Here is a 6,097-nt window from a genome sequence, read left to right as displayed (position 1 = left end):
TAAGTTGTCATGAGGCTTCTGAACAGGAAAATAATACAAATTTACAAATTAGGGACTGCTCGTAATCTCACCCAGATCTGCAAATTAGGAGATAAATCAGCAAGTGTACCACCGTTTTTAAAGCCAAAGCCCTTCTCAGACAGGCCTTCCCTCACTTTGCAATCAAAGAGGTTCCACCCCATTATTTTGTTTCAAGTCCTTTGTGTTTTTTTCACAGTTTTAATAATAATTTGCAATTATTTTCTCTATTTCCTTGTTTGCTTTTGCGTCTTCTTTCCCACTAACATTTAAGGACCCCTTTTCTTACCTATTATATCCCCTGCACCTCTAACTGTTCTTTCTTGAAAGCATGCCTTCAGTAAATACTGTTTGAGGGACTATTGAATAAAAACTCTGAACCAGTGTTTCTCAACCATTTTTTCATTATTGCTCCCCTAAGGATCTTTTTTAGACATTTTTGTTTTTAGCCACCCCCTTTTTCCATGAAAATTTAATACCACAAATATACTATTTATATGTTTATGTGCTGCATGTACAGCTGTGTTTGATACATTAAAAAATTAGGTTTTTTTAATCTTCCCAAGAGTCAATTCTTGCCTCTTTGAGGGTGATATCACTTCTGTTAGGAATGCATGTTTTAGACTTAGAGGCAAGCCATTCTTAGGAATCTACCTACCAGGATAAAGTTGTCATCATTCAGAGACCTTTACATTAGAAATGGAAGATGATCTCAGATCAAATGTCCCATCCTCAGGGTGCCCAACCTTGGCATGTAATGGAAAGAGGGTCCTCTTTTTTAAACGAATATTATTATGTTCTTTCTCCTATGGAATTCACCAAATTTTATCTTTCTCTCTATATTTATGTGATTGTATAATACCTGTTTTTCTCATTAGATAGTATTGCAAGGTTTGGGAACAAGCCTGGTTTGTTCTTTATTTTGTTTCAATGCCTAACAGATCACTTGTCACATACCAATTTGTCAATAAGGACTTGCTGAATGAACGACCAACAAGCAGTAAGGAACAGTATGACAATAGAAGAGGATTGGATGTGTTTCAATGTGTTCTTAGTCACTCCTGGTTAGAGATTTCTCCAATATTCTGGAGAAGATGCATTGGTTATATCAATTTATTTAAATTAAACTAAATTATTTATTAAAATTGTACCCAATTAATCCATAGTACAGGGTCCATTAATAATTGTAGAGTATGCTGCCACTTCTACTGAGAGGCATTCTCTGACCTCCCACATTTGGGCTGGGTGTTCCTCTCATGTGCATCAATAACACTTCGATTTCCTTCACCCCAGAGCTGATCACAGTGAATTGAAACATCCCGTCCCTTTGATGGTATTTCTCAATGATCTAGGCATCTTTAGGGAAGGAAGTGGTTAGGGCTTATTTTTCATTTTTCTGAGGACAGAATGGTCATCAACAAAAGGAAGGTTCAGTGGGATATGGATAGCTTCAAGATTCAGTGTGTCAATTCAGACTAATTCGAAACATGAATAAACCTCAAATTCACTTCGTGCTCAAAGGTGAAGATGTTGTTGATGACTCTGAACTGTTGTTTCCTGTGGTTGGAAAGATATGCTCAGAAAAGAGTATTTTGAATTTAGTTGTTCATCTGTAGCCAAAAGTGTTACATTTTTCTACCTCTGTCTCTGAAGACAGGGACTATGTCATATTCACATTATTCTAGCACCTTGGCACAGTGCCTTTCACTCAGTAGAGGACTGCCAGGTAAAATACAAGGTTCTCATTTAAATTTGTATTTCAAATAAAAAATAAATAATTTTTACTATAATTATGTCCCATACAATACTTGGGATATGTATGAGTTCGTTTTCATGCTGCTGATAAAGACATACCAAGACTGGGCAATTTACAAAATAAAGAGGTTTATTGGACTTACAGCTCCACATGGCTGGGGAGGCCTCACAATCATGGTAGAAGGCAAGGAGGAGCAAGTTACACGAATGGCAGCAGGCAAAGAGAGAGAATGAGAGCCAAGTGAAATGGGTTTCCCCTAATCAAACCATCCGATCTCGTGAGATTTATTCACTACCAGAAGAATAGTATGGAGAAAACGGTTCCCATGATTCAATTATCTCTCACTGGGTCCCTCCCACAACACACGGGAATTATAGGAGTACAGTTCAAGATGAGATTTGGGTGGGGACACAGAGCCATATCAGGATATAATTACATTTAAAAAGTAGTCACTGTTTATCTGAGATACAAATGTAAGTAGGAGTCCCATATTTTAATTTGCTAAATATGGCAAATCTAATTGAACAGAATAACTTTTCATTTGCCTGAATAAATTAATGAATGGTTGTGTTGGGGAGACACTTGTTTTCTTCCATGTGCATGCAACTCCTACTCCCGTTCCTCCTTCTGCTCCTTAACTCACTCCACCCTGGAAGAAGTGACATGCCTTATGTGATTGGTAAATTTGGGAAGAATAATTTAGTCATGCTAAACTTATTATTATTATTACTATTATTTTTTGAGAAGGAGTCTCACTTTGTTGCCCAGGCTGGAGTGCAGTGGCACGATCTCAGCTCACTGCAACCTCTGCATCCCGGGTTCAAGTGATTCTTGTGCCTCTGCCTCCCAAGTAGCTGGGACTACAGGCACGTGCCACCATGCCCGACTAATTTTTGTATTCTTAGTAGAGACTGGGTTTCACCATGTTGGCCAGGATGGTCTCGATCTCCTGACCTCGTGATTCACCCACTCGGCCTCCCAAAATGCTGGGATTACAGGCATGAGCCACCGCGCCTGGCTCCATGCTAAACTTAGCTCCATGCTCTTCCCCCTGGATGCAACTCTGCTGGTAGAAGGATTTATGAACAAGCATATGCCTTCCTCCGTATGGAGATTTAAGTCAGGAGGGAGTGGGGGAGTCTAAAGTTCCAGAGCAAATTTTCAGAGACACAAATAATTGTGGCATGGGTTTAGATGTTAAAGAACTAAAAACAAAAGATCATATGTATGAGAACTATATATTTACAAGGAGAGGCTTTTGGTGGCAACAGATCCTGTCATTCTCAGCCTTGGGATTTGTTTAGTAAGAGAGAAGGGCATTTTCCGGATTGCAGAGGACTATTCTGAGCCGCCTTTTATACTTAACTACTGAACCTGGGCAAGATGCTTGCAGTCTTAGGGCATATGGTTTTCTGACACAACTTGTGGTGGCTTTGTTCATAGGCCGGTGACTGCTTCTATAGAGGTGGGAATGTACCCGTGAATGTCAATAAGCAAAAGGCACAAAAACCTTGTGAGGGCCTTCAAGATTGCTGCGAAGCCCTTGTAAGCAGGGACAGACAAGGCAAGGGCTTACACACGGGCAGTAAGTGCTTGGAAAGACACAAGTGCTGCCTGGTAACAGAACTTTGGGGGCTACAAGATGGTTCAACAGAGGCCCACAGTAGGCAGAGTCACATTTTCTAGGTAGTCTTAGGTGAAGCAGATAGTCTTTTGTTTTGTTTTGTTTTGAGGGGGTGAGGGGCAAAAATAGAAATCTCTAAAGCATTTTTAGGCACTGGTGACTGGAATAATATTTTTGGCTGTAAGATTCCTTGTATGCTACAAAACACCAGTAAGAATTTAGTTTTAAATTGCTAGAATGAAGCCTAGAAAAGCTTCTTATATCTCAGTCACCCCAAATCTCACCCTGCTTTCAAGTCCAAGCAGCAAACTGGATGGATCACTCTTGAATTCATGTGATGTTCTCTAGGCTCAAGGGTGTAAAACATTTAAACAATTACTGACATGATTGCTTAGTTATTGTAGGTGGCTTAATTTTTTAATTCTTTCATATAGAGATGGGGCTATGCTGCCCAGACTGGTCCTGAACTCCTAGGCTCAAACAATCTACCCACCTCCACCTCCCAAAGTACTGGGGCTACAGGTATGAGCAAACACATATATCTGGCCAGATATACTTTCTAACTGAACTAAATGTAAGTGCAAGGTGAAAATCTTCCCTAGGAGGCAGTCTTCTTAGGCCAGTACAATTCCATATCAAGCAGAGGCTGGTCTGCTCACTTGAGACGGTAAATGCTGTGTCACATAAGAGGACTCTCACTGAACTCAGAGTTGAGGTGTCAGAAGCACTTCACTCGAAGAGGAAGTGAAAACTAAGAGGCTTTGAATAGATTAAATGGAAAAGAAAGACACAAAATGCTATTTTAATGTAGGTTCCTTCAATACCTAGTTTATCGAGAGTTTTTAACATGAAGAGATGTTGAATTTTATTGAAGGCCTTTTCTGCATTTATTGAGATAATCATGTGGCTTTTGTCTTTAGTTCTGTTTATGGGATGAATCACATTTATTGATTTGCATATGTTGAACCTTGCATCCTGGGGCATGAGAAACCCACAGCCAAGCCAATATCATACTGAATGAGCAAAAGCTGGAAGCATTCCCCTTGAAAATCCCCAAGACAAGGATGGCCTCTCTCACCACTCCTATTCAGCATAGAATTGGAAGTTCTGGCCAGGGCAATCAGGCAAGAGAAAGAACTAAAGGGTATTCAAATAGGAAGAGAAGAAGTCACACTATCTTTGTTAGCAGATGACATGATCCCATATCTAGATAATCCATCATCTCAGCTCAAAAGCTTCTTAAGCTGATAAGCAACTTCAGCAAAGTCTCAGGATACACAATCGAAGTGCAAAAATCATGAGAATTTCTATACACCAACAATAGACAAGCAGAGAGCCAATCATAAATGAGCTCCTACTCACAACTGCCACGAAAGGAATAAAATACCTAGGAATACAGCTAACAAGAGAAGTCAAGTCCCTCTTCAAGGAGAACTGCAAACCACTACTCAAAGATAGCAGAGATGACACAAAGAAATGGAAAAACATTCCATCCTCATGGATAGGAAGAATTGATATCATGAAAAAACAATTTATAGATTCAATGTTATGCCCATTAAATTACCATTGACATTCTTCACAGAATTAGAAAAAAAAACTATTTAAAAATGTGTATGGAACCAAAAAAAAGAGCCCAAATAGCCAGGACAATCCTTAACAACAAGAACAAACCTGGAGATATCACACTGCTTGACTTCAAATTATACTACAAGACAACAGTGACCAAAAAAGCATGGTACTGGTATAAGAACAGACACATAGACCAATGGAACAGACTAGAGAGCTCAGAAATAAGACCACACCCCTAAAACCATCTGATCTTTGACAAATCTGACCAAAACAAGCAACGGGGAAAGGATTCGCTATTTAATAAATGGTGCTGGGAGAACTGGCTAGCCGTATGCAGAAAATTGAAACTGGAACCCTCCTTACACCATATACAAAAATTAATTCAAGATGGATTAAGAACTTAAATGTAAAACCTCAAACTATAAAAACCTTGGAAGAAAATCTAAACAATACCTTTCAGGACATAGGCACGGGCAAAGATTTCATGACAAAGACACCAAAAGCAATTGCAACAAAAGCAAAAATTGACAACTGGGATCCAATGAAACTAATGAGCTTCTGCACAGCAAAAAGAAACTATCATCAGAGTGACCAGACAACCTACAGAATGGGAGAAAATATTTGCAATCTATCCATCTGACAAAGGTCTGATATCTAACGTCTACAAGATACTTAAACACATTTACAAGAAAAAAAAATTTTAAAAACCTCATTAAAAAGTGGAGGACATGGACAGACGCTTGTCAAAAGAAGACATATATGCAACCAACAAACATATGAGAAAAAGGTCAACACTACTAATCATTGGAGAAATGCAAATCAAAACTACAATAAGATACCATCTCACACCAGTCAGAAGGTTACTATCAAAAAGTCAAAAAACAACAGATACTGGCAAGGTTGTGGAGGAAAAGGAAAGCTTATACCCTGCTGGTGAGAATACATATTAGTTCAATCACTGTGGAAGACAGTGTGGTGATTCCTCCAAGACCTAGAGGCAGAAATACCATTTGATCCAGCAATCCTATTACTGGGTATATACCCCAAGGAACATAAATCATTTGATTATAAAAATACTTGCATGCATATGTTCATTGCAGCACTATTCACAATAGCGAAGACATGGAATC

This window comes from Macaca nemestrina, chromosome 1 (genome assembly GCF_043159975.1).
Source record: "Macaca nemestrina isolate mMacNem1 chromosome 1, mMacNem.hap1, whole genome shotgun sequence".
NCBI classification, from domain to species: Eukaryota; Metazoa; Chordata; class Mammalia; order Primates; family Cercopithecidae; genus Macaca; species Macaca nemestrina.
This window is presented reverse-complemented; position numbering follows the sequence as displayed.